This window comes from Triticum dicoccoides, chromosome 4B, assembly GCF_002162155.2.
Source record: "Triticum dicoccoides isolate Atlit2015 ecotype Zavitan chromosome 4B, WEW_v2.0, whole genome shotgun sequence".
NCBI classification, from domain to species: Eukaryota; Viridiplantae; Streptophyta; class Magnoliopsida; order Poales; family Poaceae; genus Triticum; species Triticum dicoccoides.
Window position 1 is genome coordinate 569,352,767 of NC_041387.1, and position 13,650 is coordinate 569,366,416.

The following is a 13,650-nucleotide window of genomic DNA, read 5'->3' on the forward strand; positions in this document are numbered from 1 at the left end:
CATGCCAAGGGACGCATCTCCTTCACACATTTAGCAAAGTCTGCCTGGTCGAAAGGAGACCCATCTTCTTTAAGGCTTAGACAACCGGTGAGCATCTCTACCGGGTCTAACTCTGCTTGCCATGCTTTGGCCCGGTCAAAGCGGTAATTGCACCAGCACGGGCGGCTGATCAGTATATTTCTTCCAGTTTTTTGGGCATTACAGACAACTTATCTAGTACCACCTTGAGGAGGGTAGGCGGCTGATTGCCATTGGATATAGCCACCAAAGTACGATGTGTGCCGGTGTATAACTTCTCCACTAGAGTATAAACCGCGTTCAACTTCAGCAGCATGTATTTGCCAAGATTGGAGCTCCTGGGGCCTATTGAGTAAAACATACAGATGAGTCGCTAGGCGAGTTACAATTCAAAAGATTGGGACAGGTTAAAATGTTAAGGAATTACTTACCGAAGATAACATATGTCATATGTGAGATATATCATTGTAAGTCGGTCAGCTCTAAGTCATTTCCTTCAAGGAAGCTTCTGCAATTTCTACCCTTTGCAATAAGGCAGCTTTTTCCTCCTCCCAGGCGGTTCTCTCCGTGGAAAATCTGGCTTTGAGCTTCTCGTTCTCATCCAGGCTAACTTAAACTTGGATTCAGCTTTGCGTTTTCAGCTTTTTGATGCTCAAGCCTGTTCTTCACATCCACCAATTGGGACTTAGTTAAATTTAAGGCATCCTGCAAGAAAGAAACACATGGTTTAAACATATTGGTCAGGCCACAGTTTACATTCAAGTCCCAAGAAAATTGCAAGCAAAGAACTTAGCACTTGGGGGCTAATGTATGGGAAAGTTCTTTTCACATTGCATTGCAGGAGATCCGGCTCATATTTATCAGATAACCTGGCCTGTGAGGGCTATGAGGTGAATTTCTCCTTTGAAGATAATAAAAGTGATCCGGCTCATCTTTATCAAGATAAGATGGTTCATGATGGCTATGACTCGAAATTTGCAATGACATATTGATTAAAGTCCTAACCATACTCAACAAATCCTTTCATATGGCTATGACTTGGGACTGGATGACTATATAGAGAGAGGAAGCATATGTTCATACCTTGTATTTCTGTCCCATTCATTTGACTATGTCCACTTCCCGATCACGACCGGTATGCAAATGGCTTAGATAGCCAGAATATAGCTCATTGATATCCAAGTTTGAGTAGCTCGCAATATCAAATTTGGTTTTTATCTTCTCAATTAATTCTTCCTTGGCAGAATGCTTTGCCAAGATAGTGGGCTTCCCATGCTCTACATAGTGAGTGCCAGTAATCAAGACATCCTTAGTATCTTCCTCGGCATGCTTGATGGGGCTTGGTGGCTTGGCACTTGATGGATCAACGCTCATGGGATCCATGGGGGTGTCATGAGTCTCTGGTGGCGGGTCATCAGCAGTGTCTTCGGAGTTCTGATTTTGAAGCTTCTGATGTTGGGTTCTGTTTCTCTGGTTCATGGATCTTGGGATCTTTGACCGGCTTGCCTACCTTCAACTTCTTGCTTCGTTTGGCTATACCACTCAAAATAATACATATGAGGATGTGAATATATCAGTTTAAAAAGAGTTAAAGCAAAGAAGTAAAAATATTCTTACCCAGGGGCAATCTTGAAGGGAGGCATCTGAGTCCTAGTAGAGTCACCGGAGGATGAATGAGAAGTTCCCTCATAATTTGAGTCGAAAGGATTAAGTGGTTGGCGAATAAGACCCACCTTTGGAAAGAATGAGATTGAACTCTGAAGCACCTCTTTTCGACGTTTGCGAGGGATTGGTGTGTTGGGTAAGCCAGCAGAAAGGTCTTCGCCTCCGCTATTCCGGGTTGTGCGCTTGTCTTCATGCTGTTGTTTCTTCAAAATAAAGTTTGGATCCAGGTAAGCTCAAGGGTGAGAAAACCTTACTTTCCAGGTCACCTGTCGAACTTTCTGTCTTGGCAAAGGCTTTGAGTCAGAGGAAATAATAGTTACCTCTTCAATTTCTGCCTGGCTGGTCTCCGCGTCATCCTGAGAGGAGTCAGTGTCAATAAGATGCATAAAAAAGGAACCAAGAGAATCAAGTTCTACCTCCGACTCATTGTCAAGGGCAAATAGTTTTGATGTGTCATATTTCTTCTTGTTTTTCTTTAAGGCCTTAGTCTTTTCCCTGACCTTTTTGGCCAGTTTATCATGAAGTTTCTTGCTCTAGAAAGAAGAGTCAGCCTGCAGAAAGCAAATGATGATTAGGAGTGTGCAATTTACGTGAATAATGAATAAAGGAAATGGGTTTGATAACTTACATCTAGAGCTGGGTTAAGAGCGCAGAAGGGATTCAACCCCATCGTACTGCACCTTTCTAAACTTTCCCCGAGCAGTGTTTTAGTCATCTCATTGATTGCTCTATCATCTAGACGTACTTGGCAGTGACACTGAGGATCTTTGACATCGCAAGTGTATTTACACATTAAGTCGGGTCGGCGGCTCAAAGGTATGACCCTCCAAGCGACCCAGCACAGGACCAAATCAACTTCGGTTAACCCGTTAGCCAGCAAGGCTCTTACCTTCGAAAAGGTGGGCATATACTTAGCCCATTTGACAGTGTTGATCCAGTCCAGAAGTGGATGTTTTAGGTTATGCCGGCAGTCGCGGAAACCCAGCAGAGGATTTTCATCAGACGAAGATGTGTCTTGGCAGTAAAACTAGGTCTGATTCCAGTATTTAGGGTGACTGGGAAGGGCAACTGAAGCGAAAATAGCATCTCTTCGCCTTTGAATCGAGATTCCGCCAAGTTCTAAGCTGGGTCCGTCTGTAAATTCAGTTTGGCGGTTCAAATAATAAAACTCTCTGAAAAGATCAACACTGGGCTCTTCCTGAAGGTATGCTTCACAGAAGACTTGAAATTTGCAAATGTTGGAAACAGAGTTGGATCCGATGTCTTGAGGTTGAAGTTGAAAGAAGTTTGGTACATAGCGAAAGAATTTCGACCTGGGCGGTGAGAAGCCACGGTTTATATGGTCGGCAAAAACTATGACTTCGCCTTCTTTTGGCTGAGGTCTAACTTCTGTCCCTGGAACTCGCTAGTGGATGACCTCTTTGGCGGCTAGCACACCTGTCTGAACATACTCATTAAGATTTTGTTTCGTAATAATTGAAGCAACCCAATTGCATGAGGTGATAGTCTTAGTCATGTCTAGCATGAGAAGGAAATATTGGCGGGTTAAATTTCTGATGGTAAGCCACCCGATGGTAAAGGAGAGCAAGTTCATTATGCAAAATTGGTTATGTGCAAAGATTGATTGCTATGGAAGAGGAAAATTAGAGGCATGGTTAAACCGGCAGGGCATGGCCGGGTAATATCGACATTGGATAAACACTAGCGATTTAAAAGTTCATAAATGAGCCGGTTGGTAGTTCTCGGGTTACAAAATATCATTTAAGACGACCATACAGTAGTGATAAAACAGCTAGCTACAGATCTAGAGTTGAGTGAAATTTCACCAAGTGCTGAATAAACTGGTTTCACAGGTTCTGCTTATAGTTTTGGATCTAAAGCTGTTCAGAAAATGGGAATAATTGTTAAACCTAAAATACGGTGATGGAAGAACATGCAAGTTGAGATTGAATCTTGGATAGAGGGGTGCACCTACGATTGGAAGAAGATGCTAAAACTACTATCGCGCAACTTTAGTACCATTTCCAGATCGAACTAAGTTCTTGAGGAAGAGACTATGATCGACTTGAATGAACACCAACGAACTAGGACATCTTAATGTAGAGAGGAAGTGAAGATAGATGTGAACCTGTTGATACTGCTGATCAACGGAAGGGCGCTGGGATCTCTGGTTACGTTCAGGTTGATGCGGTGTGCTGGGTCGGGGTGGCTTGACGAAGGTCGATGCCGGCGGCGGAGCTTGAGCTGTAGCGGTCGGTTCAAGGAAGACAAAGAAGAGAGAGGGACGGGGGTAAAAGTGAAAAAGGGACCCCCCCCCCATTCTTATTTATAAGGGAAAATGTGAACAGTAAAATGGAAGTCACGGAAATCGAGGAGACGTGATCATTATTTCAACAACAGAGGCGCCTCGATTCTTGGACAACCTGTTAATGCAAAGATCCGTTGTGAGGTGATGGATTCTTTATAAATTTACTTCATATGACATCATGGCGGGCTATAAATATTTTTTTCAAGACTGAGCTTTGGGGAGACGATTCGCCAACTGAAGCAGTGAAGATTGACATGAACAAGTTCAAGTCAACCTGGGGCCTAATGTTGGGGATATAGCTCCGAGGTGTGACCCGCCCAGAAGGGGCTGGGTTACACCGTTGGCAGTTTAATATGAAGAAGGCACAAGGAGGCCCAAGGTGTGAAGACAGCGGCTCATGGAGGCAGGCCTGGTGAAAGCCCAAGACCCGGGCTTGTGAGCCGCCATATGATGACTTGCCTTGTAAGGCATGATTAGTTAGAAACCGAGCCGGCCACAGTGTGTGAGCCGGCTGGGGCTCTGTAAGCCTCTAGGACTCAACCTATGTATATAAAGTTGAGACCTGGCGGCGGGTTAACTCAAGAAACAAGCAATCGATAACTAGGTCAAGCGTATTCGCTCCCTTGTAATCGAAACTCGAGCAATACAACTAGAAGCAGGGCGTAGGCTTTTACCTCCACCGTGAGGGGATGAACCAGGGTAAACTCTTTGTGTCCTTTGTCCCGTTCAACCCCTTCAAGCTAACCTAGTCGCGATGGCTCCACACCTATGTCCTTTCACTAGGGTATTTGCAGTAACAAAACCACGACAGGCTAGATAGCTCAATAGTGGGATTTGCTCCTCTGACAATTTAGAGATTTTCTTAGGGCCCTCTCAGTGTGATGGCATCCATCATAGTCTGGCCAGACACAAGTGACTAGGTCACAGGGATGTCGCAACATGTCAATGAGAAATAACAAAACCGGTAAAGAGGAGACCAGTATAGTGAGAATGAGAATGACTCAAGAGGATACTGATATATCTCACCTCAGGTTTTGCAAAGTATCGTGATGCAAAGGGAATAACACATGATAACCAAAGGTTCATTCGAATATCATTCGTGTATTCATAGGGATCAATATGGAAGTCCACACGATTCCACTATATATTGTTGGATGAAAGGGAGTTCCGTTCATGTCTATGTTTTATCGAACATATAGGGTCACACGCTTAAGGGGATCATGATTTGTTGAGTTTTAGTGTAGTAAGATTTATGAGAAAATATTCACAAAATATTTTTGGAAATATTAGAAATAGTTTCAAGAGAAATCAGAAGCGTTTCGGGGTTTATCGGGAATTGATATGTAGGTGGAAAATGTTTCTGGAGATGTTCAAATAATAAAAAATGTGCTAATAGTGATTAGGAAGCTTTTAGAATTAATTAAACATCAATGGGGAAAAGAAAACACTAAAAGGCCAAGTTGTGGAGAGTTAGGGCCCAATAACAAAAGATGGCGGGCTATTAGCCTTTTGAGGCATTGGGAGGCCGAATTGGGGAGGGAGGAGGACTCCTCCTCCCCCTAGGGCCAGCTCAAGGGGAGGAGTCCTCCTCCCCTTTGTGGTTCCCCTTCGCTCTCCCAACCTATATATACTATAGGTTTTTCCCCTTGGAGCACACAAGTTTTGGAGCCTCCTCTAGTTCTCTAAGTTCTAGTTCTAATTTAGAGTTTTTCTAATTAAAGCTAGAACAAGATCCCTCTAACCATCGTAATAGAGAACCATGTGTGGTTCTCTTCTTATCCCTCTAATTAATGCATCTTTATAGTGTTCCTGGACCATGGACAATTTTTTTGTACTACGTTTCCCAACATCTCCTCGAGGCAGCGCGAGCGAGCAGAAAAAAGGAATCCACCATAAACTATTAAATCATAGTTCATGTGCAAAATTTACATACTTGAGAGTGGTATATATTTTCTCAGAAAAATGAAAGACTGGTAGATCACAGATGTGTAAGTAAAAATGAAATTGCAAGACAAAACAGAATAATTATTGATTTCACATGCTCAGAGTGTATTCGTCAAACTAAAAGCATCCATGAGAATTCTATGTATGTCCCTAATTATGCAAGGATGCTTCATGGTATTGGGGCGATGTCACTCCTTTACAAGCTACTCCCTCCATCCACGAATAAGTGTACATCTCCTTTTGTTCCAAGTCAAAGTTTTAAATATTTGTCCAATTATATAGAAAAGAGTAGTAACATATATGACATCAAGTTGGTATATTATGAAAGTACATTTCAAATGGATCTATTGATACTAATTTAGTGGCATAAATGCTACTACTTTTCCCTAGGAAGTTGGTCAAAGTTTTAAAACTTTGTCTTAATTAGGACAAAAGTTAGATGTGCACTTATTCATGGACGGAGGGAGTAGGTATGAAGAAGGCCTTTGACTTGGTGAGATGGGAGTACTTGCTTGGCCTTCTCCAGAGAAGAGGTTGTTAGCTAGGTCTAGGTATTGGCTGCCGGCTTTGCTCAATGCATTGTATTCTAGACTTCTTCTTAATGGAGTCTCGAGGCAGCCATAAGCATGGGAGGGGTCTATTTGAGGGTGACCTGTTGTCGCCGCTCTTCGCCCTAGCCGTTGACCCACTTCCATAAATATTAGAGTTGGTATTTCATAATGAAAATCTTCACATGCTTGGTGGTCGTGGTGGGCACCTTCGTAACTCCCTTTACACCGATGACACAACCATGTGTTTGTGTCGCCTGAGTCAAGGAGGACATTGGCAACTTGGCTTACATCATCCGGAGATTTAGTGAGGTAACAAAGCTGACACGTAATATGCACAAGAAATTGGTGGGCCAAATAAGATGGTGGCCTATATTTGCAAATGAGCATTGGCGGCTATAAAAACCATCCTCATAAGATGTTTTGATGCCGAGCCTCACTATCCACTACCATAAGAGTATGGACTTCCAGCACATAATATACAAAGTCACCGTAAAAAATCACTTTGGGAGACTCAAGTCGAGTTTGAGGAGTATCATATGACTCAAATTAACACGTGGGAGAGAAGTTTAGAGTTGGCCTAGAGGTGTCTTGGATGACTCGAGACTTCAACCAAGACTCTCTCGGCACAATTGCAGCATATGACCAACCCATGCTCTCTCGAGTCAACTGAACCTATTCAAAAGGCATAATGACGACCTTCGAAAATGCTACCATAGCCCACTTTGTAATAATTGTTGTGACTAAGTTAATACTAACAACACTCCTTGATCTCCCGTTGTTTCGACAACAATAACATATGCTATCTTTATCTTTCTTGAAAACTTTGATCCATAGTCTATACAAATTACAATGTTGCTTACATGCTATAACCACCACATTCATTGATATTTATGAAATTTTGAAAACGTGTGTATATGTATGTCGTTATTCTTAAAGAGGCTTTGTGGTATATTGCAGTGGTGGTGTGTCACACCTCTCGCCTTTTGTACGTAAAATATATGTCTTAACTTACTGGAGCAGTCCTCTTAGAGTGATTGAATCAACAATTACCATCCTAAATGTAACCAAACATTTTTGGACGCCGCTTAAAAAGGAGATTTTGCACTCCTTTTTCGGCGGACAAAAATATGATATTGACTTGCTGCAACCATTTGTCGGATATCGGGTTCCGGCAAAACCCTTAAGGTTCAAACTCTGGGGTGCGCACGAAGATCTACTCCCTACCGATGCACGCCCCAAAACCTTGCCGTGATTCTAAGCTAGCACGATGAACAACACAAGAGACACATGATTTATACAGGTTAGGGCCATCGTTGTGGTGTAATACCCTACTCCTGTGTGTGGTGTGGTGGATTGCCTCTTGGGCTGATGATGAATAGTACAGAGGAAGAACAGCCTCACGAGGGGTGTTCTTGTGGTGGTGCGCTTGGAGAGGAGTTGCTCCATCTTTGTTGGCTCTAGGTGAGAACTCCATCCTCTCTCTACTGTGGTAGCTATCTCTATTTATAGGGGCCCTGGTCCTCTTCCCAAATATTGAGTGGGAAGGGAGCCAATAACGGCCATTTTGAACGGGGACAGGTAGTACAAGCTATCCTGACTAAAGGTGGTCTCCGACTGCCAAAGGCACTGGTGATGACGCAGTCTTGGTCTCCACTATGACCTCCATCCTCCCGCTCTGCTGGTCTTGGTCTCGTTGCATTGATATGGAAACCTTTGCTTGATGCCTTGGTACTCCACACCTGCGCTTGCCCCCTTTGCACCAAAGAGGAAACGAGGACACTACATAGGCTGGAGCCTGCCTGGTCATGATCGTCATGGCTAGTGTCACGAGCACCTCGCGAGGTACCCCTTGCCTTGATCTCTCCACCTCTTCGAGAGCCTGCCTGGTGAGGCCGCCCCTGAGGAGGCCTTGTGTCGTCCGCCCCGCGAGGCTTGGCCCCTCGTGAGGGTCTTGAACTTGGGTTGATGAAGACGGGTCGTACTGGGCCACTGCTTGAGCCACGCTGCAGGCCGCAAGCAGGAAAGTCTGGGGACCCCCGTTCCCAGAATGCTGAGAGTAGCCCCCGGGCCCAAGGCATGCTCAGACTTGGCTTAGCAGCGAAGCCAAAGGGCAAGTGCGGAATGCCACGGGCCCCAACAGTGGTCGACGCATGGCGACTGATTGGACATGGGCGTCTCCGCTTGCCCATGCTGCCTCGGCAACTGCCCAACTGACAAAAGGCTGGCCTAGGTAATGCTTACCTTCATTGCTCTCCTTCACCTTGCTCCAGATCCCCTTCCTTGCTTTCTTGCTTCCGAAATCTCCAGATCCGCTCCATCCTTCCCCTTTCAGCGAACAATGGCGCCCCGCAAGGCCGTGGCCGAGGCCCTGCCGGCTTGGTACTCGCCGGCCCTGGATCCCCCCAACATGTCGGAGAAGAATGTCACTGCTAAGCGCCTGATGACGGCGGCGGAGGGCAGCGAGATGGGGAAGACCGGACTTCGGGCTGGCTCTGCCAAGCCGGAGGCTAAGGGGAGCACCTTCTATCCCTTCTTCATCTGCACCGTCATCGCCGGCCTGGTTCCTCCTTTCTCCGAGTTCTTCTACGCCGTCCTGCGCCATTACAGGTTGCAGTCCCTTCATCTCCATCCCAACTCCATTCTCCTTTTGTCGATTTTTTCCTATTACTGCGAGGCGCATGTTGGGGTGATGCCGGCTGTGGCTTTGCTGCGCCACTTCTCCTGCCTGATGGTCCTGGCGAGGCCCCGAGGAGCGCTCTAGCAGGGTGCCAGCCCCCGTGGCCCCACTGACTCTGGAGGTGCCGGTGCCTGATGCTGTTGCTGAGGTAGATAGGACTCAAGAGCTCCCAGTCTCCCGAGTCGTGATCATGCTGCCACCTCCTCCTGCACCACTGGTTCCGGACCCCTCTACCTCCTCCGCCGCCTTGGACCGCGCCTTTACCGAGCTGGGCTAGCTATGAGCAGAGCTCCAGGGCGCCAACTCCCACTTGGTAGCTGGGAGCCTGGAGCTGGTCTCTGGCCGGGTTCACTCTGATGCCTCTGTCCGAACGGCAGCTGAGCCGGGCTGCGGCAGCTTCTGAGTAGGAGAAGAAAGTCACCGCCCAAGCCGTAGCTACCCGCGATGCGGCGCTGAAGGACGCCAAGGTCGCCCAGGACCGTTGCAAGGCGTTGGAGGCCGAGCTGCAGGGTCTACGCAACAAGCTTTCCAAGGAAGCTCGCGACCGCCAGGCGAAGGAGGAGGAGATGAAGGCTCGGGAAGATGCCATCGAGGACCGTGACGCCGAGCTGGCCGCTGAATGCGGTCGGCTGGGGACGTTGGAGTAGAAGCTGAAGAAGAAGATGGCCGAGCTGGACGCCTAGGCAAAGGTCCAAGTCGAGGACCGCATGGCCTTTGCGGCGCTGAAGACGCTCTATGATGATGGCATGGAGAAGCCACTGGCTGGGGCCGAGGACAGCTCTGCCGAGCTGCTTCCCTTCTTGGTCGAAGGGCTTGAGGAAGTCGTGACCGGTGTCGGCCCCATGGCCTAGGTTGAAGCTCGCGTCCTTTCTTCTGCGGCGCTGACGCGCGTGTTCAGCCACGTTTACCTTCGCGGCCCTAGTGCCAACCTCGACGAGCTGCTGGAGCCTGTGGACGATGAGCGTTCCGCTGCTGCTGCTGAAGCCGTGAAAGGCCGCGCTGAAGCCCTGCTGGCGAAGTTATGCGCCTTTGCCACTGTGCCCAGGGCGGGTGTTGTTGATTCCATGGCGTCGGGAGGTAGAGCTGATGGAGGTAACACCACCCCGAAGGCAGGGCTCCTGACGAATGACGGTGTTGCCCAAGGGTGATCTTCTCACGTCTTCTTTCCTGTTTTAACTCCTACAATATGCATTGTGCCTTGTGGAGGCGTTTAAACTTGCATTTGGTATCGTGAAGACAATTATGGTATGTAATATTTGCCTCAAGATTTTGCGGTTTCCTTCCTATTTGCTTTGTGTTCTACGTCGGCAGGGCCCGGCCCCGCGCATACCTCAACCGTCGTTAGCCCTGCGGAACTAAAGAGTGAGGGGCTACGTGACCAGCTAGGCTCCTGAGTCGCGATGCTCAGGAGTCCCCCTTGACATTCAAACGGTCTTCATACCTTGGCTCCGCTCGGGGAGGGGCACGCGACGACCAGGTCCGAGGGACCTGGCTGGGTGGCGTGCGCTCGAGCATGACCCGGGCGCAGCCCTCGTGTCTAGCCCCCTCGTGTGACGCTTGAGGGAGTCCTGGATAAGGGGTTACTCGGACAGCCGAACTATATTCATCGTCCGAACTATAGAAGCGTCAAGATACAAGACTCAAGACTTCGGCTCGTGTCCGGATGGGACTATCCTTTGCATGGAAGACAAGCTTGGCGATCCGGATATTATGTTTCCTTCCTTGTAACCGATTCCATGTAAACCCTAGCTCTCTGGTGTCTATATAAACCGGAGAGGATGGTCCTTAGAAGGCCGATCACATTCACAATCATACCATCATAGGCTAGCTCTTAGGGTTTAGCCTCTACGATCTCATGGTAGATCTACTCTTGTATGCCACATATCTTCAACATTAATCAAGCAGGAAGTAGGGTTTTACCTCCATCAAGAGGGACCGAACCTGGGTAAACATATTGTCCCTTGCTTCCTGTTACCATCAGCCTAAGACACACAGATCGGGACCCCCTACCCGAGATCCGCCGGTTTTGACACCGACATTGGTGCTTTCATTGAGAGTTCCTCTGTGTCGTTGCTTCGAGGCTTGATGGCGCCTTCAATCATCAACAACACGATCCAGGGTGAGACTTTTCTCCCCGGACAGATCTTTGTGTTCGGCGGCTTCGAACTGCGGGCCAACTCTCTTGGCCAGTTGGAGCACATCGGCAGCTTCGCCCCTGGCCACCAGATCAGGTTTGGAAACTTAAACCACACGGCAGATATCCGTGGAGACTTGATCTTCGACGGGATCGGGCCTGCGCCAGGAGCACCGGACAGCCAAGACGAGCATGGCCTAGACCTGCTGTCGGACAGTGCCCGGGACATCATCCCCAAAGCAGCCCCGGATCTAAATCTAGGGCAGGTTGCGTTGCCTATGGACCGAGGGCTGGACCCCACCCCGCATGTCGCACACTTATCACCGGTGGAGCCGAACACGGGTCCCACCTCTGTGGAGGCCTGTAACCCTGGGCCCTCGGACTCATATCTGGCTGATGGCCCTGGTCCTCTCTCCCTCGAGCCAGTCGAGCCAGGCTGGGCTCCGGTAATAGAGTCTACTGCTGCGGACATCTTTCAGCACTCGCCCTTCGGCGACATGCTGAGCTCATTAAAGTCTCTCTCTTTGTTAGGAGGCTCTGGGCCGAACTATGTCCAGCCTGAGTGGGAAGCAGGCAACGAAGGAATTCGCTGCCCACCCACCACCCACTTTGTCGCCACGCTCGATGATTTAACCGACGTACTCGACTTTGACTTTGAAGACATCGACGGTATGGACGATGATGCAGGAGACATACAGGGGCCACCACTCACAGGGCAGTGGATAGCCACCTCTTCATATGATATATACATGGTGGACGCTCCGAAAGAAACCAATGGTGATGAGGCAACGGAGGATAACCCCTCCAAGAAGAAAGCAAAGAATGGGCGTAGCCTGCGCCACTCCAAGCCCCGCCAAGGCAACACCGGCACCGGAGACGATAACAATCCGGACGGTGCCGATGACGAATACGACCCCAAACCGCCCGCCTTCGAGCAGGCCGAACAGGAAGACGGGCATGACAGGCCAGATGAACAGGCGGCTGACGGGTATCCAGAGGAGGACAACTACATGCCCCTCTCCGAAGACGAGATTAGCCTCGGCGACGACGAGTTCGGCGTACCCAAAGACCCCGCAAAGCAGGAGCGCTTCAAGCACCGGCTTATTGCCACTACAAGAAGCCTGAAGAAGAAGCAGCAGCAGCTCCAAGCTGATCAAGATCTGCTCACAGACAGATGGACAGAAGTCCTAGCAGCCGAGGAATACGGACTCGAGCACCCCACGGCTGACCGACCACCTCGAGGTCGGGAGAAAACAGCGTATCAGCCGAAATAGCAGCCTGTACCCCCGCGCCGGTTTACTACGGCCCGGGGCAATACTCAGGACCTGCGCGATAAACTGGATAACACCGCAGGACAACCAAGATCGATCTACGGATCACGGGGGCGCGCCGGAGAACATGACGATGACCGTCATACCGGATACACTAACAGTAAATCCGGGCGGGCCGAGTACAAGCAGTCAGATGCAGTCATACTGCGTCGTGACATAGCCCAACATAGAGGCGCCACACACCCCCTCTGCTTCACTGATGAAGTGATGGATCATGAATTCTCAGAAGGGTTTAAACCCGTAAACATCAAATCATACGATGGCACCACAGACCCCGCAGTATGGATCGAGGATTTCCTTCTCCACATTCACATGGCCCGCGGAGATGACCTACATGCCATCAAGTATCTTCCCCTTAAGCTCAAAGGACCTGCCCGGCACTGGCTAAATAGCCTGCCAGCAAATTCCATTAGCAGTTGGGAAAATCTGGAAGACGCATTTCTTGACAACTTCCAAGGCACATATGTGCGACCTCCGGATGCCGATGACTTGAGCCACATTACTCAACAGCCCGGAGAATCAGCCAGGAAATTCTGGACTCGGTTCCTACCTAAAAAGAACCAAATAGTCGATTGTCCGGACGCCGAAGCCCTGGCGGCTTTCAATCATAATATCCGTGACGAGTGGCTCGCCAGACACCTCGGCCAGGAGAAGCCTAAGTCCATGGCAGCTCTTACGACACTTATGACCCGCTTTTGCACGGGCGAGGACAGCTGGTTGGCTCGCAGTAGCACTACGCCACACTCTGGAACTTCAGATGTCCGGGACAATAACGACAAGCCACGGCGCAACAGACACAAGCGACGGAACAACAACGACAACACCGAGGATATGGCGGTCAATGCCGGATTCAGTGGATCCAAATCCGGTCAGCGGAAGAAGCCATTCAAGCGTAACAATCAAGGACCATCCAGTGTGGACCGTATACTGGAGCGCTCGTGCCAAATTCATGGCACCCCGGACAAGCCAGCCAACCACACCAACAGAGACTGCTGGGTATTCAAACAGGCTGGCAAAATAAA